At 41.4% G+C, this 17,263-nt stretch overlaps 2 long non-coding RNA genes across 2 annotated transcripts; both read right to left on the bottom strand.

The window, feature by feature from the left end:
* Positions 1 to 1,285: 1,285 nt before the first annotated feature.
* Positions 1,286 to 4,792, bottom strand: LOC132249159 (uncharacterized). The gene is made up of 3 exons (XR_009460567.1): positions 4,675 to 4,792; positions 1,607 to 1,645; positions 1,286 to 1,393 (listed from the first exon to the last, which is right to left on the bottom strand). It is a non-coding gene; the product is annotated as an uncharacterized LOC132249159 (long non-coding RNA).
* Positions 4,793 to 5,937: 1,145 nt separating this feature from the next.
* LOC109285244 (uncharacterized) lies at positions 5,938 to 10,845 on the bottom strand. The gene is made up of 3 exons (XR_002092924.2): positions 10,754 to 10,845; positions 6,414 to 6,526; positions 5,938 to 6,017 (listed from the first exon to the last, which is right to left on the bottom strand). It is a non-coding gene; the product is annotated as an uncharacterized LOC109285244 (long non-coding RNA).
* Positions 10,846 to 17,263: the final 6,418 nt, after the last annotated feature.

The following is a 17,263-nucleotide window of genomic DNA, read 5'->3' as shown; positions in this document are numbered from 1 at the left end:
CTCAGCTCTGGGCGTTCCTCATGGTGGGCCCCCAGCCCTTTCACCCTTCCAGTCCTAGCCCCAGCATGGAACCAGTCGGGGGATGTCAAGACAGGTTTAAGTCTATGGCCCCACTCTCTTGCTGGGGTCCACCTTCCAGACCCTACAAGGGGATAACCCACCTGGTTGTGGGAGCTGGGGTTAAGGCACCCTGACCTGCCTTTCACTGGGGTGGTAACTGGCCTGGCATTTCCTGGGGGCTCCCACGCCACTGAGAGCCCCACCAGGCCACCCACTCCCAGCAAGGTGCAGTTGTAGGTCATGCCCAAGACCAGGAGACTCCTGACCATCCCCAACAGCTCCTCCCTTACTTCCAGATAATACCAGCAGCCCTGCAGCCAGGCAATGTTGTTGCCTGCCTTCCAGCAGCAAAATGCCCTGTTTACATGGGCAGCCCTGAATCCAAAATGGCTGCACCCATCAGGCACCTGCCGGCTGCTGTCTTCAGGCCCTTAAAGTAGCAGGCACAAACAGTGCCCTGCCACACATTTCAAGGTACTTCCTGCTGGGTGAGTACCACCAAATTTACACTGAACAAAATAAAACTACTCTGAAGATGATTCCCTTTGATTTCTAATCTTGCATCTGCAAAAAGAGGATGGATCATTGCTTCTATGCTATTTTTATTCTCTTTTTTAATCACAAGAGTAAAATTACTATAAATAGTAGGCAAACTGCTGTTGATCCAGTTTTGCATTGTTACCCCACTAAAAATTGTGATTGCAAAACTAAATTAATGTGATGGTATACTGCTGTGTCCAAAACAAATCAGCTGAGCATGAAGAGATGTCAGTCTTCACCTACCATAACACTGAGAGGGATTGTCTGTGGCCATATAACCACCAAATTTTAGAGTAAAAGAGATTATGCACATGTCCACAGAGGCTTGTTGTGATTAAAAAGAAATAGAATATAAAAGGGAATAATCAAAGCACACTATATTTTAATTGTAGATCCCAAAACTCCAAATACCATGTTTTCTTACATCTAGAAGCTTAAAATATATCATAAAATAAATTCAGAAGGAAAAAAGGACTAGTCTGGGACACATGAGACTACAGTTCTGTTATTGGTTCTACCACGCATACCCTAGGTGACACCTTTGACTACAGTATGAGAGGGGAAAGAGATGAATTAAGCTTATGTTGACTTACCCAAGACAGCTTACCCAGGTAGCCTCAGCACTGATAATAGGGTAACCCTGGCATCATGGAACTTAATTCACAGTCACTGCCCAAGCATTATATCCAGGATAATTTAACAACATTCAGGAGGAATAGAATTTGAAAATAAGTCATCAGAAGCACCTACCTTGTCTTCTCTTCAAATTTCCCTTTATTTTCTATAGTCCATACTAAAAAAAACAGTGAATCATCAAGATAAAACAGTTGCTTTCTGGTTAGCAAGTGCAGAAAGTTTAGGGAGGACAACTAATGGTTGAGGTTTCTAAAAGCATCTCTGGGACCTAGCCACATGCCTTCCATTCACTTTAAAATGCTGCCTTGGGATGCAGATCTTAACTGGAAATCTGTTCCTAAACTACATCCAAATCATGAAATTAGATTACCTTAAGTCAACAGGGCAAGAGTGGCTGGGAATGTCAAACCTGTAAAGGACACATGTTAAAGAAAAGTGTTTATTGTCATGTAAGGGACCAGCCAGATGGTAAGTAACATTGTATCATAATTACATGTATTTTAAAAAACACTTGAATAATCATGCAGAAAAAAAGAGTGATCTACTCAGGTGTTTATGAAAGGGAAGCAATAATATGATCTAGATTAGTATTAAAAGCAAAAGCAATAACTAAATTATTCTGGTACATCTTCCCTTTTTCCCATAAAACCTAAATATATCTTGTGCTGCCTTAAAAAAAATCATGGAAAGCATACACTGATAGTTAGAATACAGATAATGGCATTAGATAGATATGATAGTTGCAAAGTTCAAACATATGTAAGAATTGTTTCAGAAAGTATTATGAGAGACAGTGTAAGGGAAAAGCAGTATTAATGTCAGAAAGGGAAAATGAACTATAAAGTGCACACATGTTTGAGGAAGGTGTGGGCATTTGGAACCAGATGATCAGTTGCTGAATATCAGTTCAGACGCAAATCCGTGGAAGTATGTTGATTTACATCAGCGCAGGATCAGGCACTTGGCTTTGATATACCTGCAAAACTATACATGCTTAACCGTGTGCCTACACTTTCGAAAGGAGGCCGGAATTCTTATAAAATAAGGAATCCCAGTGATATTTCTTGGTTTTCTGTATTAAATCACAAACACAGTGTGAGCAGTTCTATTGGTGGGACAGTACTTCATTTTTTTCCCAAAAACCTGGTGAAAATCAAGAACAATGAAGAATAAATCATTATTAAAACTGAAAAAGAGAAGTTTTAATATAACTTATGTTTTATTTTAAACTAATCTGTGTTCCCATCCCTAATTAGATGTAGGAAATGGCATGTTTTTTCTGTAGTCCGTTTCCATGGCTGAACTTTGGAACTCCCTGTCGTGATTCAGCCGTCACTCACAAACACTGCAGTTCTAAATAGCAAAAATTATTCATTTTGGAATATAAAATACATTACATAAATTCCTGCAAAAAGGTGGGGATTTGAACCACATGACCAACTGGGCAACCTACAGCTGGTCAAGATCCAAGTGCAGGAAAGTGCAACTAAAGAAAAGGCCATTGTCCAAATCAACAAGATCCAAATGGGATCTTCATTTGTCTCCCAGATTTTGGATTCTGTAATACTTTTCCCATGACCCAACTGACAACACAGGCTTTCCTGCCAATGGACTGATATCAGTATACCCTGGTAGGAGAAGAGCTAGAAGTTAAGTAGATTAACACCTGGGACAACAGTATACTGTTCACTATGGTGCTGTGCACAGTGGGACTTGTACACATGATGATGTTACCATGTACACATGACGAAAATTTCCCTTTGTGTGTCTTAATGGCATCACACTTTACACTTATGCAGGTTTTGGGGGCTTTAAATAAATTTGCATTGTCACAAACTAAACCACATCCTGATGTAGTTTAGTTTGCAATGTTGCACCTTGGAACATTGCAACCATTAATCTATCAGCTCACCCCCCAGCTGTGAGAGAGGCAGGCAGTCTCCACCAAAAAAAAGCATCAGGCTTCTCGCTGCTTCTGTCTTGAACAGGTTCCTGCAGACACCAGGACGATGACATGTATACAGTGACAGAAAAATACATCCCATCGTTTCAATTAAAAACTCACCATTTCAATTTAGGGGGCATAGAATGCAACCCTGTAGAACTAAACCCCCATCATGTGTACAAATGCCCACAGACAATGAGAAGCTTCTTTCTCATTCTCTTTTTCTCAACAGTTTGTCATCCCTACCATCCTTCTCAGTTGGGTGGATCAGGCTAGATTTAGGAGGACTCCAAGTTCACTGCGGAGTTGTCTATCAACTGGAAGCAGTTCTTAATTTTCCCCTCCTGTTCATATCCTACCTGTGCTGACTTGTATTAGAATTAAATCTCCGTTGAATCTATGACAGGTGTAGTAGGGATACTGTAAATCATACCAAAGTTCTTAGCACTCACATTATAGATGGGAAGAGATATGGGAAGTATGAGGTGATCAGACATACCTGGAAGTGCAGTGTTATTGATCCTGCCTCCAGCTTAGGGTTGGTCTGAGGACAGCTCAGTTCCTCATTCCATTCCATGTGGAAATTGGGCATACATTTCCCATCTGTTCTTTTTGAAGTTGTAGCTTTACTTTGACAGTGCTTTGAACTGCCTCCCAATCCACATGAAAAATTCCACAATGTGCTCTGTTTAATCATGCTCGGGGATTTTGGGGAAATAGCTCTGATTAGTTCCAAAATTGCTAGGAACTTTTGTGCTATGTTTTTACATGTAGAAGCTATTGCATTTCTAAATGTATTGCCTATAAGTACATGACCCACTGAAACATTACCTTAGGAAGGCAAAAGAACAAACAAGAATATTCACTGAATGTTCATAATCCTCTAAAAGATAAAGATGTCCTCATCTCAGCTGTTAGTTCTGTTTCCAGGCTATTCAAATGGGAAACCAACATACAGGTCCAGAAAAGCTGGAGTATTAACTGAAAGGAAATCTGGCCCTGATTTCACTCCCACTGTAGCCAGTGGGTGTTAATGGCATGTGATACATAATAGTTTCTCAATGTAGGAAGAATAGATATGAGTTACAATATGACTAAGTACCTCTGGCTTTTATTTAAACAAATTGCTGTAGTGTCAGCAAAGCAAAGTAGCCTATGAGGTTAACTTAATTAAATAAACATGTGAAAAATGGGATTCATGAATTATAACTGACTATGTGGGTTTCTGATAACATCTTTCAGTGACTCTTGTTGTATGTGAGAAAATATGGTAAATAAGGGCATCTCAGGTAGGAGTAGGGATGTGGCATTAACTCTGTATTTAACAGTGGAGTGACCACTGCTGGAATACTGTATCTAGTTCTGGTGTCCACAGTTCAAGAAGGATGTTGATAAATTGCAGAGGATTCAAATAAAAAGTAGAGGAATGATTTAAAGGTTGGAAAATATGCACTATAGTGAAAGATTTCAGAAGCTCAATCTGTTTAGCTTACTCAAGAGGTTATGGAGTGAGTTGATCACAGTTTGTAAGTACCGACATGGAGAAATAAATCTGATCTTTGGCTCTTCAGACTGGGAAACAAAGGTATAACAAGATTCAGTGACTGGGAGCTAGATAACACAAGAAATAAGGAACATATTTTTAATGGTGAAGGAAATTAAAAGTAAAGGTACATTAAGCATGTACTAGTGTAAGTTACTATCCCAAATCAAACAAATCACAGGAAAAAGATTACCAATTATAAAATAAAGGCTAAATGCTGAACAGAGAAGAATTAGACTATACTTGCAGACCATTAAATCATATACCAATGGGCTCAGTACAAAATTACTGGAAGTTTACCTACTTGATTTCCAAACATCTAAGAACATCCTGGGAAGAAAAGTCTTGCCCACAGATATCAACACAGGACTTTGGACCAGAACAGAGATGGGATTTGTTCCTAGATAAATTGTTCCTGTGTTTGTCCCAAAACAAAAATATCCCAGGATTGGGTGTCCCAGGATATGTATCTTCTATACATATCTGACATTGATTCAATGCTGCAATCCCTGGATAACTGTGTAGACATATTTGGAAATGTCCCAGGTAAACTGTTATTACCTTTTATCTAGGAAAATTTGTCAGGATTCATTCTGGGACAATGGATGCAAGCATCTGCATGGCTGCACTTTGACCCAGGGTAAAACAGTTTATCCCAGGATAAATGCAGCATCTGTTTGCAGCCTTTGAGTCTGACTCCAATTCTGTCTCTAACTCCTCCTTAGACAAATCACTTTTATGATCTTTAACATTCTTAGCTTAGAACGGACATTTAAAAACATTAGAGATGCGAGCTATATTAAAGGTGAAATTATTTTATTTTCTCAACATTGATCTGTCAACATTGATCTGTCAAAAGCAGGCAGCACAAAGCAGGAGGGAGAAAAAGTTCACCATTACAAAACTTTGGGATCTCAAGATCAATAACAGTGCATTCAGTCCAAAGGAGAAAGGGGAAATGGAGATTCTGAATCATTCTAAGCAAGCTGGGACCTATCCTTTCATTGATTCAGGTTTTTCCACGTGACACAAGATCAGAACTTTGCTATGCATTGTACCCAGAGACCATCTCTAACAGGAAAAAAATCCTACCATGTGCAATAGCAATTCCAATCGGATGAAACACAAAATAAACCTATCCTAAAAACTGAAGCAGAAAATGTATTTTCAATGCTTAAAAACTAAAGAAAGGATTCATATAGAGAGAAGTTGTCTAGTTTTATCAGAATAAAAAAGATAAACATAAATAAACCATATTTACCTGGATGTAAGTCTGACGTTTCAAATTCTGATCTAAAATAACCGAGAGCATTATTTGATGCATTCTATTTCAGCTATGAAGGAGAATAATCCTATAATCATGTTTGTAAGGTCAGAACAAGCTATGGCTTAATTCAGGGATGCTCAGCCTCCAACCTGCAGAGACTTGGAATCCAGCCTGCGGGACTCCAGAAGGGCTGAGACATTTGGTGGCAGTTAATACTGCCATCCCTCTCCGCTGCTAAAATCCCAAATTCCACACAGTGAGTTGGAGTCAGGCCATTCCCCATCCCCCTGCGCAGCTGACTTGGGGCACACAGTCCCTTCCCTCCTCCTGTATGGGTCTTGGCCATTCCCCACCCCTGCATGCCCAGTTTGGGGCTAGCCATGACCCTTTCCCCACAGAGCTGGATCAGGGCTGGATCATACCTCCTCACCCGCTCCATGTGGCTATGTGAGGCCCTGCTGGGCCTGTCCTGGTTCCGGATTGGGTCCATTAACCAGATCTGGGCTGCAGAGGGCCTAAGCACTGTCCATCCGGCCTGTAGGTCAAGAAGGTTGAGCACCACTGGCTTAATTGCCTCAAAAGGGAATTAACTCTGACTTCTTTTTTTTTTTAAAGGCACACTGCATGATCAGTACAGCAAGACATCTTAAGTTGTACAACCATTACAATATTATAATTAATGCATATATATTGACAATTATATACTCCAGTAACTGGAGAACAAACAAGTGCTCTCCCATAAAGCACGATATAGTTCACATTTCCCACAGAGGAAGAACAATGCAGGGACTAAGGTTAAGCATGCAAATTGGAAGGAATGCCCACAATTCCCTGTTCTACCCCAAGCTTTCTGTGTGACCTGGAGCATGTCATTTCTCTACATAGCAAACTTACTACTTACTACTATTTGTTCTAAAGATACTGTAATGCGGTGTCTCTGATTCCAACACAGCTGCAATGATGTAAAATTTTTTAGCTATTCTAATATTTTGTTTTACTTTCAAGTGGTCTTTTGTTTGAATTTGACATTTTACACAGCTAAAGAATTACTTTAGTCAAAGAATTACTATTCAAAAGTCCTAAAAAAATCTCTGTAATATTCTTTTGCTTCCAATGAACCCCAGGAAAAATCCGGGTTTTCTTGCCCTCTCTTTGAAACCTCCACCCTAGAAGTATAAGCAACACATGTGAAGAACGTCTGAATAATGAGTAATTCTGAGTCATGAGTAATGCTTCCAGATTTGCACTTTTGGCAGCTGAAAGAAGGATTCCCTGTTCATGGTATGTTTGGTGCTTTCCTGATTATTCCCCCTCTGAGGCCCTCATCTTGCTATGAGATCAGGACAAACCAGGCCTTATACCTACAAGGAGCCCTATTGATTTTTGTAGAGTTCCACCCAGGTATAAGGATTAGGGGATTGTGTATAAAAGACTGAGTCAAGTTTTTAAATGTATTTTTAATGTATTCATTTTAATGACATCTTAGGGTGCGTCTACACATGCATTTAAGTGCGACTCAATTTAATACACATTATGCTAATGCACATTAATCAATTTTTGGCAAGTGTCTGTATGTGCAGAGACTTAGCACTAAAGTTAGTCCCAAGTCCCTGCTGACCTGCCATGTGCCCCTGTGGCTGCCAGGGGGAGTTTCAGCCTCCAGTCACATGGCTGCCAGCACTTGGCAGCCATGTTGAAGCCAGAGCCATCTGCCACCACCTGGCAGCCATCTGGGAAACTCTGGTCCCTAGCCAGCCCCTTCTCTATCCAGGAGCCACATGCCCAGCACAGGGACAGGAAGGCTCCCTCCTTGCCTACTAGGGCTGTGCAAAGCTTTGGTTGCTGATTCAATTCAGAGGAGATTTGGCCCAATTCAGCAGCTGAATCTCCAAATCTGAATCGAATTGGAAGACTGATTAAAAGGTCCGAATTGATTCAAAGACTCCAAATTGATTTGGAAAAGATTCGAAGAAGATTCGTAGATTCAGGCAGTCCCTACTTATCGCTGCAGGGAGCTGGACCCAGGCTCCATGCTGGTAAGAATGGGGCAAACTGGAGGATGGGGGAGGAGGCCATGGGGGGACCCCCACCAGGCCCCATCCCCTGCCTACTCCCCCAGACCCCTAATCACCCCCTGACCCCTGCCCATTCTCCCAGCTGTGTCAATGGTTGCCCCACCCAGCCTCAGCATCCCAGCACTTTAAAAAATAAATAAATAAATAAAATAAAAAGCTCTGCACTCACCAGCTACTGCAGTGGCCATCGGTGCCTCTGAGGGCTCATGGAAGAGCCCCCCTCATGTAGTCAGTGTGGAGCAGTGGAGGGCAGCAGGGATCGCCCCCCTGCCTGGCAGGAGCCAGTGATAGGGCTGGGAGAGCGGGCGAGGGATGGGGCTCATTTGATTTGGAAATTCGGCCGATTTGGCGGTGGCCAAATCTCTGAACCAGATTTGACCAATTTGGTGGCAGCTGAATTTCCAAATCAGATTTGGCTGAATCAATTCGAGACAGTGATTTGAATCACTGAATCAAATCTCTGTCCCCCGAATTGACCGAATCCAAATCTGAAGCGAATACTAGCCACTTTGCACAGGCATATTGCCTACACTGCCTCCCCATGATGGGGCTGCCCCTGCCAGAAATGCTCAGTGCCCTGTTGCTCCAGCCCAGCCCCTGCCAGCAATGACCAGTGCCCCATGCTTCTGCTGGCTATGGTGCTGGCCCTGCTAGCCCCAGCAGTTCTCCCCCTGCCCATGCCCCAGGACAGCTGTGCACACACCAGCAGGAGCTAGGGCACTGGCTGTGGGAGGGCTTGCCCAACCCCTTCCTCCTGCACTCCCTGCTCCAGCCCACCTGCCCTGCCACCCACACACCCCCTACCCACCACCACCACCACTCTCAGGACACACACATGGGTGAAACAAAAAAAAACTTTATTACCCTCACAACACCTGCTGCCATCCCTTCCCCCTCAAACAGAACCCCTCTCCCCTCAACCAACAGAGCTCCTCTACCACCCTCCCTAACCACCAACAATAAAAAACCTGCTTACAAGTGGGAAATGATATACTAGGGGGAAACTATTTACAGTATTTTGGGTATTCAAGCCCAGAGTGGGGGGCCTGTGGGGGCAGGGCCCTAGGGCAGGTGCCAAGCACCCCAATCCCTGGAGCTGGGCTCAGGCCAGCCACCTGATGGCAGGGCAGACCCAGCACTGAAGTTAGTGCTAGGTCACGTCTACACATGATGCACATTAACTAATCGCACCTGCATTTGCAGGTATTAAATTTAGGCATGATTAGCCTAAGTTAATGTGTATTAAGCGTGCACATGTGTAAATGCACACCCGTAACATGCATTAACTTAGGCTAATGCACATTACATCGTCTCATATAGACACACCCTTAAAGATGTAGAGTGGGGTCTAGTTAGATCCTCTAAAACACATAGGTAACAAACTCCTATTGAAATTGTATAGAAGTTCACACCTTGGCACCTGTGAAAAATCTACTTGGTGCCTCTCTTTGGGTGGCTAAATCCTGTTAGAATTCTCTCTCTCCATTTCATAGAGCATGGTACTGATATCATGTCAAATTCTCTATTTCATCTGTGTTCTTGTACTATAATAGGACTGAATATTAATTAGCAAAAAGAAAACTGAAATACAGCATGGACTAATGGCTCGGTCTCTTAGCTATGAGCTATGGTGTGAATGCTGTTTCATCCACAACTTACTACTTTAAATTCAATCCATGTTACTATCCAATAATGTACACTATTACTCTGATGACTCCTGGATGCTCTTTATGATACAAAATGGTGATCTCAGCCCACTCCCCACTGGACAAGTCACACTACTTTACTGATTTATTACACATTACAAAACTCTTTCAGTTGATGAAAAATAAAAGAGTAATTCCCCTAGGAAGTCAAAGATGTTTCTATTGTCTGTCTATATGGATATAATGAGAACAATCATTATTTAATATTTGACAGTGACTGAGGAATTTCCCTATTAGTAGTGGCTGACTCTTGCAAGGATCTTGCCATACGCAACTGCTTTGCTTGCCACATAGCTGAACATTTTTTACTTGACATTCACCGTGCTTTCAAAAAAGGAAGACAAACAATAGATATGATCTTTGCTGCACAGCAAATACAAGAGAAATGCAGAGAAAGGAATATTGGCCTCTTCTGTTTCTTTGTTGATCTTACAAAAACATTTTACGCCATCAGCAGAGAAGGCCTGTGGAAACTTTTATCTAAAAATAGCTGCCTTGACAAATTCATCGTGATTAGATAAATTTCATGATTACAATAGCGAGACAGAAAGAAAATGGAAATATCTGATTTATTTCCATTAACAAAGTGTAAAGCAAAGGCCATGTTCTCACACCCACATTATTTAGTGTCTTGTTTGCTGCCATGGTGTTTGTTGTTTTCCATGATCTTGGTAAGGAATTCAGATTACATTTGGGATTGGTGGGAAGCTGCTAAATCTCAGATGGCTACAAATGAAAATAAGGTTGTTTGAGGAACTTGTCCATTAACAACTATTTCTCAATGACTATGCCATGGTTTCTCATTCCCAGGAAGATACATAAGTCATCGTGGACTGCTGTGTAACTGCATGCTTATGCTCTGGACTGACTCTTAGCCTTAAGAGAGAGGTTATGTACTGGCCTGCTCCATGAAAGCCATGCACACCACCACTCATCACCCTTGCAAGGCATGTGCTTAAATCTGAAAATAGATGCACTTACCTGAGTAGTACTGTCTCATGTACAGTTCACATTGAGGATGAAGTCTCCAACAGTTTCTGAAGCTAGCACAGCCTTTAGAAGACTTACATGATGGTCTCTGGGATAGAAAAGATAATTTTGCAGATAAAAATGAAAGTCATGATCTCTTTAGTCTGTGCCAACAAATTATGGACACCCTACAGCCATCACATCAAAAATCCAAACTATTTCCATCTAAATTGTCTAGGAAAGCTAACAAAGATAAAATGGGAAGATTGGAATCCTCCAGCGAGCAAATGTGCCAGGTATAAGCACTATGATTATGAAGGCATAATAAAGACGGTTGAGCCATCTAATGAGGATGTCTGATAACCAGCTCCCTAAGAAAATTTTCTACAGAGAACTGTACTCTGGCAGACAAGATTGTTTTAAAAGCAACTCTGAATCAATAAAGTTTTGAAATTCAAAGCTAGGAACAACAAACACATGAATACAAAGCATTGCAAAAAGTGCCCCATCACGGTGTACCCAGCTTTGAGAAACATGACATGAGGGATACAGAGCACAAGCTCTAACAAACATTTTAGCAGCAGGATCAAACTTCACAGTTCACAATATCAATCATTGTTTGTCCAACCCATAACTGTACATTCCAGGCAAAAATTGTGCTTATAGGCCATCGGAGAACCCATTGCTGAATACTTCTACCATAAAATGAAATATCATGGTGGAAGTTATCCTTGCTAAATGGCAAGGATAACTTAATCCCCCAAATGAAAAGACAATTACATAATTTACCAGTTTTCTTTAATCCCCATCATAGCTTTTGGCATACATGTCATCTTTAAATGCTCTGGGCCAAATCTTCCAGCTAAGGCCTATTAGCAGAAGTCCATTGACTTTCAGTGCCAATAGTATTATGTCTACCTTAGTGAAAGGCTAGACTGTAACATTTGCAGGAGGTGACTTATCTTTGCTTCCCCACTTGCTACAGAAGGGAAATTATCCGCTACTGGTTCTTGTCAATAGCATATTACTTCCGTTTTAGTGATTGCTAACCAGCATGTTTTGTGGGAGAAGCCTTCACTCTTACCATTCCCACTCCTGTGAGGATATTTGCTGACCGATTACATACAATGACAATGCAGCTTATCTCCCATTCCGGGACCCTTGATGACAGTAGCATTTGCAGGGGATTACACAGGAACCTTATGCCCCTTTACTCCCTTGCACAGCTGTATAAGTTAAAAAGCCACTTTACTAAGGACCCAAAGGATCTAAGGAAAAGGTACAGCTCTACAGTAGCTCTCCCTGCATTTGCATTTTAGTCAATGGGAAAAAATATCTAAAACACACAAGTTGAATGATTTGTTATTCATTTTCATGCCATAAATGTTTCTGCATTGATGTGAAACACTCCATTGTTCCAACATGTTGTAAATCTGAGCAAAATATTATAGTAAGCAGATAGTTTGTGGGACTATAGGTTTTAGCTGTTGCTTAACTACTTCCTCCAGCCTGAGAATTTTGAGGTCAATCCAAGGCCAAGCTATAGCTGAGTCAGTCTGTTCTGGTGACACAGCAGTGCATCCATCTGCTGAGTGAAGCAGCAAGGGAAAGGAGGTTGGGAACACTGGATCCAGCTTCATAACTTCACTCTGTGGCTACAGAGCTCCTTTAAAATGTGTGACATCATTACTAAGACTATATAATGAAGGGAGAGGGATGAAAACCTTCAGGAATATTTGTACCAATATTCCCAAAACTCAATATTTGAGTTTTCAAAATTCTGATCAGAGATGGAATGATCACTTTTTGGTGTGTGCATGGATCATATTATGATGGAAAGAGACACAAATTGTGTTAAAGAACTGAATGTGAACATTGAACATTTGTTTACCATGATTCCATGAGGCCAATAAATGGACCACAAGAAGCATCTGTCAGATTTCCAAGAAAGTGATGGTAAAGCTATATCATGTAAAGAGTATACTTTGTAAATTTGAAGCATACCAACTCATAAAATGACACTGAAGACTTCTCACTAAGGAATCTGGTTTTGTTTTCACTTTAAAAAAAAAAAAAAAAAACACCCCTAGAAAAATGCTTCACAATCAATTTGATTAAATTAAGCACAAACAAATACAAAGTCCTGCACTTGGGATGCAATAATTGCATGCACAAATAGTGATTGGGGAATGACTGACTAGGCCACAGAGGAGGATCTGGGTTTACAGTAGACCATAAGTTGAAGATGAGCCAACAGTGTGCTCATTGAAGAAAAAAAAAAGAAAAAAAAAAGGAGTCAACAGCATTCTGGGTTGTATTAACAGGAGTATTACTTGCAAATCAAGAGAAGTGATTCTGCCATTCTCTCTGGCACTGGTGAAGAGACAGTCTCACCTGGACTTCTGTGTTCAGTTTTGGGCCCCACACTTCAAGAAGGATGTGAACAGATTAGGAAGAGTCCAGCAGAGAGAGATAAAATGAACAGAGGCCTAGGAAGCATGATCTTTGAGGAAGGGCTAGAAGGGTTAGGGTTATTTAGTCCCTCAGAAGAGAAGATGAGGGGGATTTGATTACAGCCTTGAAATACCTGAAGGGAGATTGTAAAGAGAATGGAGGTAGTCTGTTCCAATGCTTTGCCACTTTCACAGTCAGAAAGTTCTTCCAAATCTCCATCTCAATTTCCTCTCCTGAGGTTTCTGGCTATTGTTCCTAGTCCTGTTCCCTACAGCCACAGAAAACAGACTATGTAAAGAAGTTGTGGAATCTTAATCCCTCTAAGTTTTCAAGAGCAGGTTAGACAGACACTTGGCTGGGATCATGGGTGAATTTAGGATTTTGAAAATGAGGATTCAGATGGTGTGGCGCATCACCCATAACACAACACATTTTTCTCCAGTTAAAGAAAAATTAGATGCTTTACTAATATGTTAGGGAACTAGCCCTATATTATTTAGTTTAAGATTAAAGCAAAAACAACTAAAATTATCAGAGCATGCATTAATGTGCTAGATTATATATTAAGTTTTAAAAAAGCACAACAAACTCAGGAAAAAATAGTCAAACGATACTGTTTCATTAGTTTTGTGGTCATTATAGTTAAATGTCCATCTCTTGTTCAGATTCATACAAGACAATCTAGTCTTGAGCATCTGGACAGTCCCTCCAATACTTCACTGTCATTCATTTCTACATGTAAATTAATATTACCACACCCGAGTTATGGTTTTTAGCTAGAGATATAAACAGTCTTCAGGGCTATAAAATAGGAGAGAGACATTACCAGGAATGGCTAACAGACAGCAAAATTGCAGAAGAAAGGATAGGTTGAATGGTGGAACATAAAAAAAAAAGAGAGAAGATTGTTAGCATCTTTAAAGTGGAGAGGGATTACCAGGAATCAGGGAGATGATAATGAGCCATAAAGTCAATAGATTCTCTCAGCACTGCCTGAATACAAATGCCACTGCCCCTCCCAGGTTAGTTGGTTTTAAACTTTGGGTGGAGCAGGAATCAAAAGGGAGTGGGAGAGAGAGAGAGTATACAGCTGCACCTCTCCTGCATCTGGCTCTGGCTGGGATGACTTAATCAGGGATGTTCCTGGTTTGAGCAGAGGGCTGAACTAGATGACCTTGTGATGTCCCTTCCATCCCTACTTTCCAGTGATCCTATACAACAAACCAGTACTAAATGTTTTATTTATTCTTTGGGTTTATTAAAATGTTTGGTCCATGTAAAACAATATTAGTGACATAGCCTGTCAGGTTGAAATTCCACAAAAAGCAGTGCTCGTTTTCAGATCCATACTCATTGTTGTTGTCATCTACGTAGCACAGTAGTAGCACTTAGTTCACACCAAATGCCTTGATGAAGCTATGTAAACACATAGTAAATACCTTTTTTAAGGATAACACATTCCCCTGTCATCATGGACAACAGTAAAATAGATGTTTGGCTCAAAGGGGTCCATAAAAATATCCATTCCAGACGCTTGCATGACTTGCAGTCCAAAAATCACCCCCAAACCCTCTAAGACACATTTAGAATTTTCAGTACAAAACCAAAAGCCTCAAACACTACAGTGTGCCACAGGAGGTGAGTAGATGATGTGACCAATACAATACAAATTATAAAGCTGGAACACCTGGAAGTTGTGGATTTGTAAGGGTGTGCAAAGCGGGCCCTATTTGATTTGGATTTGGTCCGAATCTGGGACAGTGATTTGATTTGTTGATTTGGATCACTGTCCCTGATTCAATTCAGCTAAATCCAAATCTGAAGATTCAATGCTGATTCAAAGAATCAGCAAGTCGGACATAGATGCAGCTTTAAATGTATTTTCTACATACCTCACAGCATGGCTTGTGAATGCTGCAATGCTGGGGCACATGGAGCATCCCACAGGAGTGGGGGGGCCTTCACATGCTCGGTGGCAAACCCAGAAGTGGACCGGAACTACTTCTGGTCCACTTCCAAGTCTGCCAGGGAATGCATTGAGGGGACCCCCCCACACCTCCCTTGGCTCAGCGATTGTCCATGGGGGGACCCCGGGTGCCCCCCCCCCCGACCCAGGAGGCAGCGGTCGCTGAGCCGGGGGGACACGGGAGTGCCCCCCAGCACACGCCCCGGCAGACCCAGAAGTGGACCAGAAGTGCTTTTAGTTCACTTCTGGGTCTGCATGCTGGGGTGCCTCCTGCGCTTCTATGGAACACTTCATGCACCCCAGCATAGCGGCATTCATGAGCCACCTGCTACCTAGAGGTATGTAGAAAAAACATTTAAAGCTGTCTCTACGTCTAAATCGCCAAATCTTTCCAAATCGATTCAGAGGGTTCCAATTTGTTTTTGAAAGATTAAAGGGTCCTCTGATTCAATTTGGATTTGGAGATTCAGCCACAGAATCAAGCCGAATCTCCACTGAATCGAATCAGAGACCAAAGCTTCGCACAGCCCTAGTGGTTTGTTCTTTAATATAACAGCACCTCTTGTTTCAATAAGATGAGGGTAACAGGGTGGTCTGTCCCTTTAGGAAGGAACTGACAGCCCTGTTAAGAGAGCCCAGCTGCAGGGCAGGGATAGTCAGGGAATGTTCTGCTAGGAGATTTTAAGAGGTCCCAGAATAATAAGCAGGAGAGGAGGAAGCAGATTGTAAATACAATTGCTTGCTACAAGAAGGTGGTCAGGTTGCTGTGCTGGGAGTCAGAGTCAAAGTGCCTGTGATAAGGCAAAAGGGTCTTTCATAGTTTCATAGTTGGTAGGTTTAGAAGGGACCTAATTAGATCATCAAGTCTGACCCCCTGCCATGGGCAGGAAAGGACGCTGGGGTCAAATGACCCCAACTAGGTGATTATCTAGCCTCCTTCTGAAGATCCCCAGGGTAGGAGCGAGCACCACTTCACTTGGAAGTTGGTTCCAGATCCTAGCCGTCCTGACTGTGAAATAGTGCCTCCTAATATCTAGCCTGAATCTACTCTCAGTCAACTTATGGCCATTACTCCTTGTTACTTCCAGAGTCTTTGTTTTATTGGTTGCCTAAATACTGTATTATAAGAGGGCTGGCTGTGGAGCTCCTCAGGGAGAAAAGCCCAGGCGCAGGAGCCAGCAGGCTAGGGAACCTGCTTATATGATTGGTTTCCCCCGCCTTCCTTCCCCATGTTACTTAACATTTTGGCTTTCTTTCTATAACTCTGTTAATTAATTTCATTGACTATGTGGCTTATCACTTCCTTCAAAATACCAGGGGTCTAATTTTTAGCTCCATATAATGTTAAATGATACTTTATTCACTTGATCAATGGGAGTGCCTTTGGAGTAACAGATATCTTGATGTTAGCACAGGTATCAGAACAGACTGTACAGGTAAAACTCAACACATTTCTGGAAATTTCCTGATGACTACTGTGCAAGGCAGGCAGACAGTTCTAGTCATGAGTGCTCTGAGATCTTAATACTTTCAGTTGTAACTTACACAGGAATTATATTGAAACTCATATCGGCAAAGCACATTATGTAGTTATGAGCCTCTAGTTAAAGCAACAGACTTTAAAGGTGTGCAAATTGTTCACCCCAAAGCAGCAAAACAAGCTCCTGTCTGGTTTTAGACTGCATCAAATACAAAACTCAGAGGCAGTTTGCCAAAAGTTCCAACAGGTTTTGCAAACTATTGAAGCAAACTGGGTCTTATCTTTTTTACCTAGCATGTGAAAATTCTAATTTTGAATTATAGTGACCAAAAACAATAAAAATTGAGTCAAAACTACTTTAATTTGTTCTGCAATGACATTTTGGAATTGTTCAAGTTCAGAACTCTAAGTAGAGCTCAAGGTGAGAATAACTTGTAAGGATTTAAAAATATTGTTCAGTTAAACCTCTGGGGAGTATGTATGAATGATAAGTTTTGCACAGCTCTAAAGACAACTACAGTTTTCAGCTTAATTAAGAAATGCATCAGTTCACTGTGCTCTAATCACTAAAGTAACTTTCTGGATTATATGTGAGCATTTGTTTTTCCTGTATCTGGGTGAT

The sequence above is a fragment of the Alligator mississippiensis genome, chromosome 3 (assembly GCF_030867095.1).
Source record: "Alligator mississippiensis isolate rAllMis1 chromosome 3, rAllMis1, whole genome shotgun sequence".
In the NCBI taxonomy this organism is placed as follows: Eukaryota; Metazoa; Chordata; order Crocodylia; family Alligatoridae; genus Alligator; species Alligator mississippiensis.
Note: the sequence above shows the minus strand (reverse complement) of the source record. Positions and strands in the feature narration are given on the sequence as shown.